The sequence below is a fragment of the Pipistrellus hanaki genome, assembly GCF_964339955.1.
Source record: "Pipistrellus hanaki genome assembly, chromosome: 7".
NCBI lineage: Eukaryota > Metazoa > Chordata > Mammalia > Chiroptera > Vespertilionidae > Pipistrellus > Pipistrellus hanaki.
The window spans coordinates 20,766,934-20,781,756 of NC_140509.1; the positions used below are offsets into that span (position 1 = coordinate 20,766,934).

The following is a 14,823-nucleotide window of genomic DNA, read 5'->3' on the forward strand; positions in this document are numbered from 1 at the left end:
TTTAATATAATATATTTTATTGTTTTTTTTTACAGAGAGGAAGGGAAAGAGATAGAGAGCTATAAACATCTATGAGAGAGAAACATTGATCAGCTGCCTTCTGCACACTCCCCACTCAGTATGTGCCCCCAACCCTTGACCAGAATGGAACCTGGGACCCTTGAGTCTGCAGGCTGACACTCCATCTACTGAGCCAAACCAGTTAGGGCTGTCCAATATGTTAAAGAAAAAGTCCTATCTAATAAAGAGGGAATATGCAGGGAAGGGCATTTGGGGATGACTGGGCTGTCAGGGGAGGGCAGTTGGGGATGATCAGGTTGGCAGGGGAGCAGTTAGGTGTAGATCAGGCTAGCAGGGGAGTGGTTAGTGGGTGATCAGGTTGGCAGGCAGAAGCAGTTAGGGGCAATCAGGTAGGCAGGCAAGCAGTTGGGAGCCAGCAGTCCCGGATTGTGAAAGGCAATTGGACATCCCCTGAGGAGTCCCAGATTAGAGAGGGTGCAGGTTGGACTGAGGATCACCCCCCTCCCCCAAGAGCCAAGAGCATGAATTTGATGCACTGGTCCTCTAGCATATATAGACTGGGATGCTATAACGGGTCACAACTGGACAGGAGGAGGTTGTGCACACAGGTGAGGCCCAGAGCAGACCATGGAGTCAGAGACGGGGGGCCTGCTCGAGGCAGTGTGGTGACTCAGGCGGCCCCGGAGGGGACACAGGCAGGGGGACTGGGGGACACTGTAAATTAGGCACAGGTCCAGGCCTCCCAAAGTGCCAGAGAAGCAGAGTTTCAGATAAGGAGATGTAGCATTCCACTGCTACCTTGAGTTTGTGGTTTCCAAGGAAACAGCCAGAAGGGATGATAAACCCTCCAAAAACATCAAAGGCTTAGCTGGTGCCTATCTAAACAGAAGCTTCATTTAAATCGAGCCTTCCTGAAGTGAGTGACCCCAACCCTCCCTAGATCAGGCAGGTTCCTGTGGAGCACAAGCTCCATGCAATATGGGGCCCTAGTTTTGTTCAGGTGACCTCATGTACATTTCAGTAGTGCACTGGGCCTCTAGTTATTATAAGACAATTTAGGTAAAACTAATGTCTCTCTCCCAGGACACTGTCTACAATTTTTCCTCCCTGACTACACAGTTTCAATTCCCCAACTGCCTTTCAGTTATTTGAAGAATAGTTATTAAGTATCCATAGGCAATGCAGTCAGAGTGAAGAGCTTGTCATTTTATTTTATCTACTGAGCACTTTCTTTGGCTCATGAGTGGAATCAAGGTAGAATAGTACATAGAGGAGGATATATTAAAAATTGGATGTATTATTTGAATATATGGGCTATGATTGATGTGTTTGGAACACATTATAATCTCTAATCATTTGGAGAGATTACATATTTTAAAGTGTGAGTGAAATCAGACTTTTGAATGATGACAGATATAAAGGTCACATCTAGGCGTATAAGTCTGAAGATGAGTTTTTTGAGGAGAATTAGGAATTTCTCTTCCTCTCTTTGATCCAAGATAAAATAACTTAAAATAGCATATTCAGGCAGAGAAAATATATCAAAATGAGAAGAGCAATCACAAGAATGAGAGAATGAGGTGGAGAGCTAAAACTGGTCAATAAACTCTGTTTGAATTTCCTTAAAATGAAGTCAGCTTGAAAAACCAAACCTAGAGAAAACTGAAATGAAGCTGGTAAATTCAGTCTCTATTGGGGCCCCTGGGTAGGTGTCCATTATTTAACACTGGGGTTCTTGTCCCAGCATTACAAATGGTTCAGCAATCTGGAGAAAGGAGCTGTGTGTAGATTCAATAAGGAGTTCAAAGATAAAAGATAGTTTGGAAATGCATTGGGGGTCAAAGGAGCTTCAGCTATAGGAGCTAAAGACTACCCCTTGACTACGGACCTGTTCTTTTTATTAACACAATTTGTCCTAAGGCAAGGTGGAGAAATACACTTCAAAGGGTAGGGTTTCAAAGGGTAGGGTTTATAGAAGCACTGTCAGATTGGAGAATAGCCTACAGCTGTTCAAGTGTTAGGTCAACAGGAGGCAATAGCATGCGGATTTAAGATGCCCTGAGCTGTCTGGCAGCAAGCAATAATCCTATTAGGGTTGGGGAAAGTGACATTTAGCCATTCCAACAGGTAAACTACATAGGTGGCTCAGCCCTTGTTGAGCCCTCCAAGCTTTACCAATCTTTTGATGAAACCTTTGTAATTATGACATATTGGAATTGGTTCCTGGCAAGTCTTTTAAAATAAACACTATATGGAAAAAGAGAAAACAAAATTAAAGGAAGTATTTTTTTTTATTTCAAAGGCTACATGGAAAGAATGCTCTGTAGTAAATTTGTAAATTTAAAATCAGTGATTCCTTAGAGACAGGAGAGCTATAGGTTTTTAGAGTTTTTCAAAATAATGTTCTAATCTCCAAATACTGACATCCTAAGTGCAATTTAATTTATTGTAGGCCAGCCATCCAACTATCAATTTGTCTTATGGACCTTTAGATCTTCAACGTTTGTTTTTTTTTTAAACTTACTTTCCTTTATAAATATAAAACTACATCTGGTAAGAAAATAACTTACTAGGGATTGGATTGTCAGTTATCTTTATCTAGTAGAGTTTTGAATCTTAGCAAATGTATCTGCTCAAATAAAAGTAAGTATATATTATATTTATTCCATTGGGTAAAATAGAGGTGTTTTTCTGAATCTTTGGCTTATCAGTTTCCAGGAAGTATTAGGCTCTCATGAATTCCATTTAGTCAAAGGACTGACCCTTTACAGGGTATTGTAGGGTCAGGCTAGTTTCATTTGCCCATTTTAGAGCCTGCATTCAGGGAGGATCTAGTAGTGACCTTATTCATTTTGATGCGAAATTGAACCGAAGGGAAACTAGGGCAGCTTGGTTTTACATAAAGAGCCCTGTAATGTGGTTCCAGTTGAGACTGTGTGATTAACTAGCTCTACCAAGTGCATTAATGAAACCTGAACTTCAATGATTAAATGAGGGGGATTAGACTGAAGTCAATCAGGATGACTCTGGCCCAGACATTGTCGTTGTCATGACTGGGAAGGTGGGTGCTACTGGCATTGAGTGAGTAAGAGGCCAGGGAGGTTGCCAGACATCCTACAATGCACAGAATAATCTCCCCCCTCCTCCTACCAAATTATCCCACTCAAAATGTCAATAGAATACCCTCCCTCCCCTGGACTTGACCAGTTTCTGTCTACCTTTCAGCTCCACGGATACTATGACTAATGACGCTCAATACCGTTGCTGCCAGGGGCATTTGAGTTAAACCAGCATTGATTAGGTACCTTCTTTTTGTGTGTTTTAATTAAGAACTTTTTTCCTATTTGACTTACACTGAGGAGGTAAGTAGGCCTGCATTTATAGAATTTCCCACATTTTATGTGGCCTCGACTCATAATGATAGCCCTGTTTGATAAAGAACATACATTTTCATTGACTCTGGATATTTCTGCAAAATTGTGGCTTTCCATCTTTCTAGACTTTCTCCTTTCTTATTGTATTTCCTTAATTGTTGTCTGGGCAGTCACCTAAAAGAGACATTTATTTATTTGTTTATTTTTAAAAATATATTTTATTGATTTCTTACAGAGAGGAAGAGAGAGAGATAGAGAGCCAAAAACATTGATGAGAGAAACATTAATCAGTCGCCTTCTGCACACCCCCCATCGGGGATGTGTCTACAACCAAGGTACATGCCCTTGACTGGAATCAAACCTGGGACCCTTCAGTCCACAGGCCGAAGTTCTATCTACTGAGCCAAACCGGTTTTGGCAAAAGAGACATTTTTAAAAATCAGACAGTCACTTTAGAACTCTTAATATGCACGGTGTTGGATTAAGTCATTCCTGACATTGGACTTTATTATATAACTGCAAAATGAGGGCATTGGACATTGGATAAGCACTTTTGAAGGTGCCTTCTTACCCTGAAATTCTGTGTTTATGTATTTAAATACTATTGAAGCCCTCTTAATATTTAACACCCTTGCATGATCAAAAAAAATTGCAGAGACTATTTAAGGCATAAGTTTGTAGAGATGGAAAGTCTTAATGTACTGTTTAAATCAAAATCAGGACAAAAATACTCATCCCCATATAGTTTACTATGATTTCTTTTTTCTTTCTGGACTGAGTAGTTTTGGATAATGAATCTTCTTTTATTTTGACTTTTTTCCTTAAAAATCACTTTCTATTTACTTTTTATAGAACATTGAGAAATCATTAGTATAGTATATTACCACCATTTCCCTTTGAATATCTTTGCCTTACTCTTTCTTAAATTAAAACTGTGGGAGGAGAGATATTCTCAAAATTAAATATATGTGTCTGTCTATGTAAAATAACACATATTTAATAGACTTTTTAAGGGTCCTTGTATTTGTTACTTAAATTATTCTTTGTTGTTTGCTTTCTGCACTGGCAAATTTGACAACTATTTTTGTTACAAATATCCTCAATAGGAAGGCTAAGTAGACAACCTAAAATTTTAAAAAAGATGCTTTTTATATGAAAGTGAATATTCCTTTGCAAGCATTTACTGCTTCAGGATTTTCCATTTCTGCAATGTTCAAGTGCACAAGACACAAAGGACTTTAGGATAATAAACTTTGAAAATGATGTTTGCTTTCTGTCTCTCCCTGGGAAGTGATGTTAGACTGGGTAACAGCCTCTGCATAGGAAACATAATGGAGTTGCAGAACATCAACTCATTCACTCACATTCCTTGTGAAGACAATAATAGATGCAATCAAATAAAACCCCAGGATATTAAAGACTGTAAGATCATTTTTCCTTAAAATTATAACACTTCATTAACATGAAAATATGGATGCTGCACTTAATGCACCTAAGTATACAACTCCAGTAACTTGAAGTTTGTAATGATTCTATATAATAAAAGCCTAATATGCTAAGTGTCTGATCATCCATTCAATCAATCAAAGTATAATATACTAGTGATATGCTAAGGCTGCTCAACCACTTGCTATGACATGCACTGACCACAAGGGGGCAGACAGTCGACCAGTCAACCAGTTGTTATGTTGTGCACTGACCTATGCTCCAACCGATAGGTTAGCTTACTGCTGGTATCTGGCTAACAGGGACTTAGATGAGCCAGACACAACTTGGAGCCCTTCTGTGGTCCCTCCCTGTCTGGCCAACCTCCCATGTCCCTCCCTGCCCCTGATCTTGCACTGGTGCAGTCCTTTGGCCTGGCCTGCACTCCTGCACTCCTTCAGAGGATGTTGGAGAGCTGGTGTCCGCCTAATCCCACAGACCAGGCCAAGGAACCCCATTGGTGCATGAATTTGTGCACCAGGTCTCCAGTGTATAATAATATAAAACCTATCTGTATGTACACAACCTGCTCAAAATTTCAAAATAGTAAAAGTGTGTTTTTACAAAACAAATATTTAAAGGCATCTGTGTTTTTTAGAATTGGTCATGTAGAAATTAGCTCACATTTAGTTGCAGAGTATCTTAGCTTGAAAATGTTACTCCAAAAGAATAAAATCATTGTCTAGTCTTAGCAGTCCTAACAAAGACAGAGGAGTTAGTGCAGGGCATCCAAGTCAAGAAGAGCACAATAGTTTAATTTTCTATTTTAATAAAGAAGATGCTATTTCCTCACAGTATGTCAGACATTTGCAGGTATCAGTCAAGTAACAAGTTTTTTTGTTTGTTTGTTTGTTTTGTTTTGTTTTTAAAAACTTATTATACTTGGAAATTTTCTACTATTTTATAAAATAGGATAGTTCTTATGATCAAAGAATCTCTTACTGTTTTAAAATCCAGCCAGTTTCCAAAATCTGCCTTTACTCTCAAAATGACCTCTCATAGGGCTACTTTTACTTCCTTGATACACCCAACACCCATTTCTATTTTGTGGGTTCCATAGCAGATTAGACAATAGGAAAATTTTGAATCTGTCATTTCATCCAGTTTTACTTGTGAACTCAACATACATGTCTTTTTAAATCTTGAATTCCCCTAGTTTATCAGGGGTTAGTTTAACCACCACCAACTGCATGCCAGGACCCAGCCCAGTTGTGATGGTGGAGCATAGTGTGACCTTTCTCAGTCACTTACTAGGACTTCTAATCTCTTTGCTTCTCCCCACCCCCTCCATCTCTTCTCCCTCATCTTTTCCTCTCAGTCTAAACACACTTTTCATATTCTCACTCTGATTAATTATGTGTTCTTTTGAAAAGCTCTTCCCCCCCCCCCATTACAGTATTACCCATGTCATGGGTTCCCCAAATCAATTTTGAAGCAAAAAATTAAAAAGGACTCTTTCATTTTGCTTTGAAATTCTGCCTTAGCTGCCACCATCAGAAATCCTCACCTGAGACATGATTATGGCATTTAACTTCCTGGCCTGGTGGAAAGACCACAGAGCACAGGGCCATGGGGTTGTAAGAGCTGGAAAATATTTCCTGGCATGTGGTCCTCAAAGTGATAAGTAATGCTGTGGCTTCCTGGTGGGTAATATCACTGCTTCTCTCCACATTCACTTCCTTTCCCTCTATTCTTAGCATTTAAGTATTTACTAGGTGTACCAGTTAATAATGCAGATTTTTTTTTCAATAGATGGAGTTACACATATGTTGATATATATATATATATATATATATATATATATATATATATCAACATATGTGTAACTCCAACATATATATATATGATTTGATATGTATGTGATTTTGTTGTATTGACAGCAAGCTTCAAAACTTCATATGTCAAATTTGCTGAAAGTGTTAACATCATAGATATTTTTATGCTTAAAAATGTGAAATTTCATATCTTAAAAAAAGCATTTGTGGGAAGTTTTAATTCATTACTTTATTTTGAAGAAAAAATTATCATATACTTCAGGAAGCTTATGGTGAACATGCTCTATCTCAAGATATTTGTGAATACTGGTTTAAATGCTTTAAAAGTGACAATTTAGATGAGAAAGACAAAGATTATCCATGTCAACTAGAAAAGTTTGAAGACCAACAATTATAAGCATTATTGGATGAAGATGCGTGCCAAACTCAAAAACAACTTGCAGAAAGATTAAATGTTGCTTAGCAAACAATTTCTGATTATTTATAAGCAATGGGAAAGATTATAAAGGAAGGAAAATGGGTACCACATCATCTGAATGAAAGACAAATGGAAAACCAAAAAGTCATCAGTAAAATGTTGCTTCAATGGCATGAAAGAAAGTCTATTTTTGCATTGAATTGTGACTGGCGAAGAAAAGTGGATTATTTTGAGAATCCCAAATGCATTAAATCATGGGTTGATCCAGGTCAACCATCAACATCGACTGCAAGGCCAAATCACTTCAGAAAGAAGACAATGCTCTGTGTTTGGTGGGATCAGGAAGGTATGGTGTATTATGAGCTTCTAAAACCAGGTGAAGCTGTTAATACTGATCACTACTGACAACAAATAATCAATTTGAACCACATTTTGATTATGAAATGACCAGAATGTGCCAGAAGACATAGATATGGCAAAGTACTTTTACTTCATGATGATGCACCATCACACACTTCAAAACCAGTTAAAGACACATTGAAAGATTTTGTATGGGAAGTATTAACCCACATGCTATATTCACCAGACCTTGCTTCCTCAGATTACCAATTGTTCAGATCAATGGCACACACACCTTCTGAGCAGCACTTCAAAACATATGAAGAAGTGGAAAATTGGGTCTCTGGTTTTGTCTCAAAACAAGAAAAGTTCTGCCCTAACTAGTTTGGCTCAGTAGATAGAGCGTCAGCCTGCGGATTGAAAGGACACAGGTTTGATTCTGGTCAAGGGTATGTTCCTTGGTTGTGGACACATCCCCAGAAGGAGGTGTACAGGAGATAGCTGATCAATGTTTCTCTCTCATTAATGTTTCTAATTTTCTATCCCTCTCCCTTCCTCTCTGGAAAACAGCAATAAAATATATTCAAAACAAAACAAAACACAAGAAAAGTTCTATTGGGACATTATCCACAAATTACCTGGAAGATGGTGGAAGTGTGTAGCTAGTGATGGACATTATCCTATATAATAAAGAGATAATATGCAAATTGATCACCATTCCAACACACAAGATGGCTGCACCCATGTGGACACAAGATAGCAACCTCAAGATGACTGGCAATCAGGTCAGCAAGGGTAGGCAGTTGGGAGGGTCCAGGCCTACAAGAGAGGGCAGTAAGGGTGACCAGGCTGGCAGGGGAGGCAGTTAGCAGCAATTGGGCAGGCAGGGGAGCAGTTAGCTGTCGATCAGGCTGGCAGGGGAGCGGTTAGGGGGGGATCAGGCTGGCAGGCAGAAGTGGTTAGGGACAATCAAACAGGTGGTCAGGCTAGTGGTTGGGAGCCAGCAGTGCAGGATTGTGAGAGGGATGTCCAACTGCTGGAGCAGTTGGGCATTCCTTAAGGGATCCCAGATTGGAGAGGGTGCAGGCTGGGTTGAGGGGCACACCCCCTCCCCATACATGAATATCATGCACCAGGCCTTTAGTTTGAATAAAGCACTTTGGATATTTCTCTTGAAATAATCATGTTTTCTTTGATAACAAAATCCACCCAGTATTAACTGGTATACCTAGTAATGTTTGTTTGTGCCTGGCTATATGAAAGATATGGATGACCCCATAGGAAAGAGAGCAATCTCTATGCCACCCACTCCTTGCCTTCTAAATTTTCTGAACTTTCGTTGCTCTTTTCTTTTTGCTACTCTTAAAATTCAATTTTTTTTTTGTCATAATCAGGACTCAAAATAGATTGTGTTGCTTTAAGTATGTATTGTTTTAAAAATGCATATGGATTCTTTAAAATCAAGGCTGATAAGCAAGAAGTTATACCATATGTTCAAAATTGAGAGGCCTAATTTATCTTGGCCTGATCTTAATGAAATGCAGATTATTAGAATCTCTTGGTAATTTGGGTTTTCTGTGATACCATCTGTAAAATGTTGACACATCTTTGGCTAAAGGAGTCACTCTTTATGAAATACATTGTGACTCTTCTTGAGTGTCTGATCAGGGTGTTGTTTTAAATTAAAACTATAGCAGAAATGCTGTAATTCGGATTTTCAATTGTTATAAAATTGGGCAGGAAAGGGAAACTGTAAAGGTGTGCTCCATTTATAAAGAAGTGTTGTTTTATCAAAGAAGTGGGAAGAAGGGAGAGAGGATGGAGTTAAGGCTTCAATAATTTTGCCTAGTGCTTCTCTGAGTTCCCAAAGGCACAGGGACGGTGGGGGCAAAGAGAAAGTGAATTTTTCACCTTTCGTTTCCAAACCACAGGCAAGCAGGTGACCTTAAAATACCAGGATGCAACAAAAGAGTCTCAGATGTACAGACTTTAATATAAAGTGCCCATAGTACCTTTAAGTGCCCTTTGCTGGTACTGCAATGAAAAGAGCTTTTGAAATTAAAGGGTGTGACTTTATGGCTAAGTAGAAAGTGAACTTTTTTCTAGAGTGGTGAACACATCGATATGGCTATAGCATTACTTTTCTGATGTCTATGTCAATATTCAATGCTGCAGGATCTGGAATTCCTTAATAAACAGAGCTAAATTAATTTCCCCTCTGTGTATTTGTCTGCTAATTTGTTTCTAATGCACAAAGATATTACTTGCTTTATAAATTCTTGTGTTCTTGAAATGTTGCAGGATATGAAAATTTGCAGGGTATAATCATTCAAAATAAAAGTCAAGCTCCTAAGTAAAGCTCTTTATTGATAAATATTTTCTCTTAAGTATTTTTATCTTGAAGGAGACAATTCTTGAGTAAGTGAAAGGCAATTTAAAGCAATTTATTAGAAATAAATTTTGCTTAGCTCACTGATAGAAACATGTATAAGACAATTTTGTGACTCCTGTCTTTCCCTCAACAACTATCAGAACATTAACACACTCATCTATTGAAAGCAGTGTAGAATGTTGTTCATTTTTTAGGAATCATTAAAATAGTGATCCCCAAAGTAAGACGTACCAACCTCAAGATAATTCATTAGAGGTGGGAGACATGATAAAGATTTCATTAGGGTTTGTTTTTCTTTAAACCTAAAACAGGGGTCACTAACTATGGTCTGATACAACCCCTGATGCTATAAATCAGTATATTGGCACGCAGGCAAGCCTACTCCTTTATGCAATGTCTAAGGTTGCTTTCACTTGACCATAGTAGGAGGAATTGTGGCAGAACATACGGTTGTTAAGCCTACAATATATATTAACTGGATTTTTATGGAAAATGTTGGCCAACTCCTGACCTAAAATCAGAAGAAAGATTTTAAGCTTTGCTAGATTATATGGGTTTACATTGGTCTTTTTTGTAGGTCTGAATGCTTGATAGTCACAACTCACGTATATTCTAAGTAAGAGTTTCTGGGAGAGTTGTAGGGCTCTCTAACTTGGAGTAGTGGAAGGAGCCCTCATTTGCCTATTCCTTAAGCTTGTAGCAACTTTTTTTGCTGCCTAGTGCTGCTCTGAGTTTCCAAAGGCACAGGGACAGTGGGGGCAAAGAGAAAATGGATTTTCACCCTTTGTTTCCAAACCACAGCAAGCAAGTTGGTGCAACAAAAGAGCCTCAGATGTACAGACTTTAATGAAAAATGCCCGTAGTGCCTTAAAGTGCCCTTTGTTGGTGCTTTGTTGGCAGTTTATAGGCCAGCTGGACATATGATTTATCATTTTAACTATTTTTTACTAAAATAATCCTCATAAAATGATTTGATTTTTAAAAATCTCCGCAAAATAATGTAGATTGAATATACCATTACTAATATAGGCATAAAGAACAAGAAATGCAGAGATGACATAATACTTGTGTTTAGTATAAGTAACCTTGTTATCAGCCATAAAAATAAAGTATAAACAGTGATAACCTATTGGATTTGATAAAAATATTTTGAAACCAGAGGCCCAGTGTATGAATTCATGCACAGGTTGGGTCCTGCAGGTCTTCCCTGAGAGGGGGCGTGGGTGGGAGAGGGAAGGGGCTACGGGCTGTTGGCAGGCCAGCCCTGCCCCCAATCAGGGTATTGGGGGCCGATCTGATCTGGGACAAGGCTGGCCAGGGCTGCGATCAGGGCCCGGATCAGGGTGGTTGGCTCCTGCAGTGCACATCATAGTCACCAGTCATTCTGATTGTTCTGGACATTCTGCCATTTTGGTCACTTGGCTTTTATATAGAGAGATTATTTTTTTTGAAATAAGATTTTATATCTACTTTCATTATTCATAAACCTAGCCCTAAGTTTATATTTTTGCCTTGAATTTTAATTACTTACAGGAGGCTTTCTCTTTCTCTGTGGCATTCTGGACACAGACAGTCTGTTCTGTAAAGTACCATATAGCTGAGATTCATTATTTGAGGAAAAAATAAAGTTTAAATAAACTCACAACCTAAATCCTGAATCTTTGAAACACAAAGACAATCCCAGCAATTGTCCTTCCACATGTGAATCTCTTGCAAAAACAGCTCTTTCAGGAAAGATTTAGTTACTATGGAGATAAAGACAAGAAAAATGAGGAGGGGGGGGATCTCCTAGACTGCACAACAAACAGAATTGTTCTTTAAGTCCAAACTGTTAAAGTAATTGGGGCACAGCTGGTATGGCTCCATGTTTGATTCCTGGTGAGGGCTCATGCCTAGGTTGCAGGTTTGTCCCAGTGTGGAGTGTGCAGGAGGCAGCTGATCAGTGATTCTCATTCATTGTTGATGTTACTATGTCTCCCTCTCACTTCCTTTCTGAAATAAGTAAAACTATATTAAAAAAAAAAAAAAGAAACACAAGTGGCTGTGGACAGTTGAAGATGACATAGTATTCCAGGTACTACAAACAAAAGGAAAGGAGAAGATATAGTTTTCACAATGAGCAAGCTGAATTCAGGTCAAACGGTCAAACATTTCTTAAGCAAGACAAATAAGACTCCCTTATATGATAAAGGATAAACTTGACAGTGAAAATATGACTTTGATTATTTTAACATCACTTATAGGGCAAAGCAAGAGATAGGATGATAATAAAATAAAATATATTGGTGATAAAATACTTTGTCACTTTTTCAATTTATGATAACTATGTGGAGAAATAATCATCTAAAGTAGATCAAACTATTTGATTAAAGAGGAAGTTCAAAATAAATTTCTACCTGGAGAACAAAAGATAATTATTATTTATTAGAGCTTATGAGATACAATTAAAACAGTGGTTGGAAGGTTATCTATGAATCTAAGTTACTAAATAAATAAAAGAATAAAAGTAAACCAATTAAATATTCAACACAGAAATTTTTAGAACAATAAAATTTTCTGTGCATAAGAAAGTAAAACAAACCATCTTATTAGAAATGACAAAAGAAAACTGGAAAACAGAAAAGTTGTAGAAATCATCTATACAAAACTTTTTGAAAACAAATGAATAAAATAATAATAGTATAGTCACACTGTTCCAGTGTAACAATACTTTCAAAATTCTGAAGGAAATAATTTTGCTTAGAATTCCATATCCAAAAACTTAAAAGGGCAGAAGAAAAAATAAACATAAAAATTTTACTTCTAATATTCTATTTCCCCCAGGAAGCTCCTTTAGGGCACAGTATATATGAGAGAAACCAAGAAAAGGAAAGATATGGGACCCTGGAAGGAGGAGAGTGAAAACAGGAAATAGGAAAATAAAGTTTCCAGGATTTTGGTAAAGAGAATCATCGGAGTCCCTAGCTGGTGTGGCTCAGTTGCTTGGACATTGTCCTGTGCATGAAATGGTCTCCAGTTCGATTCCCCAGTTTGGGGTGTGTGTGGGAGGCAATCAATCGATGCTTCTCTCTTACTCTCTTCTCTAAAAATCAATAAAAGTATTTAAAAAAGAGAACCACAGGATAAGAACTTACACCAAGTATAGAAGACAACTAGCACAATTTGGAACAGGATATACGTGTTGAGGCTGTCACTACCAAGAATTCTTTCACTTTTATCCTGTAGTGTCAACCAGATAGAGCTCAAATGAGCTTGGCCAAGATTCATAGCTCTCTTTGGCTTTTCCAAGTGTGGATAAAATTCTGTTTTCCTCTCTGCCCAGCTACCTGGAGTAGCTGACACTGTCAGACCTTACCTATAGATAGATGTGTTCAGATTTGACTGACTCCAAAGAGATGGAGGTTGGCCACAGCAAACTTAGAAGAAAAAAACAACAGCACAACTCACCACAACAGAACAACTCATCCTTATTGGTTCAACTTCAACCCTGTCGGATTCCCCCATATAGAAAACCCTCTGCCCTCCATGGATCACTACAAGCTTGTCTCCTGACATTTTCAGAATGGGTTCTTAAACTGCAAGAAAAGCTGAAACCAGAATATAAACCAGAGACTCAGGATGCTGCCTTTTTCTTACATAGCAAGGCTTGTGCTTGCTATTTAGTTTTCCTATTAATCACTTTTCGCACTGGTTTAGAAATGTAATTAGTTGTTGATAGAATAATGGAATAGCTGATTGAGAAATGTAAACAACATTAGAACATCTTTCAATCTCAAAGCCATTTTTAATGGGCAAAACTATAAGTAGTCCATGATGTTGCATGACTATTGTTTTATGTTAGAGGCATGAGCCCACAGAATTATACAAAAGAAAGGAATAAAAAATATAAGAACTGGCAAAGAGGAGGTACATTTATTACTAAGGTAAGTGATTTAATACTTTAGGTGATTTAACTGGAGCTTCTGAGAGAATTAACTGAATGACAATTATAATCAATGAGATAACTCAATAATGTGTCTCAGTAGGAAATCTAAAGCTTCCATGTTCGGACATAGAAGTATTCCAAAGCTGTTAAGTAGGAAAAAAATCCAAACAAATAAAATACAGGATATTGTGCATATGGTGCTATCTTTTTTTTTTTTTTTTTTAAGAATAATGTATGTATGTCATGTGTATGTGTGAAATTATTTGTATTTGCTTGATATGTAAAATAAACATTTGAAGCATAAACAAGAACCTAATAAAAATAAAACACAGTCACCATTTCAAGGTACAGAGGGTTTAAATCCCTTAATTCTATAAATAAATACATTAGAATTATAATTTTCTAACCTGTTTAAATTTTCTGAGAGTTTAGTTTGCAAAGTTTTGAATCAGTTGCTGTAAAAAGTGTGGTAAGAGCCTGGCAGGCGTGGTTTAGTGGTTGAGCATTGACCCATGAGCCAGGAAGTCACTGTTGGATTCCCAGTCAGGGCACATGCCACGGTTGTGGGCTTGATCCCCAGTGGGGGGCATGCAGGAGGCATCTGATCAATGATTCTCACCATTGGTGTTTCTATCTCTCCCTTTCCCTTCCTCTCTGAAATAAATAAAAAAAAAAAAGGGGGGGGCGATGGAGGGGAGGGCACATCTATTGATACAGTCAACACATTCAGCATAAATTTTAGAAAACCATTCAATGGTTTCTAAAATGGCAAAGTGGATTCAGCTTGAAATATAAGAGGAACTTACATGTCAGAAAAAAAATAGCCCCTCTCTTTTATAGATATTAGAGAGACTCTCTGCAACTTTAATTTGTAAGTTCAAGACTTCCCACCCATGGCTTCCTTGCTCCTTTCACATAATCATGGCCTCATCTGGTAATTCCTACTTCCTCAAAGTCATTTGCATTATTTCCTTTTCCTGGTTAAAGACCCACTCAACTAGACCTCATTAACTCTCCAGCTGAACTCATCTGTTTGCTATAACTTCACTTCCTCTCCATAATAACACTTTGCCTGGAATTAAAGACCTCATTCA

The 14,823-nt window shown here is 37.9% G+C and overlaps 1 protein-coding gene across 16 annotated transcripts in view; it reads left to right on the plus strand.

Moving 5' to 3' along the window:
* Positions 1–14,823, plus strand: part of MLIP (muscular LMNA interacting protein) — a 252,609-nt gene that overhangs the window by 201,928 nt on the left and 35,858 nt on the right. The window lies entirely within an intron of this gene.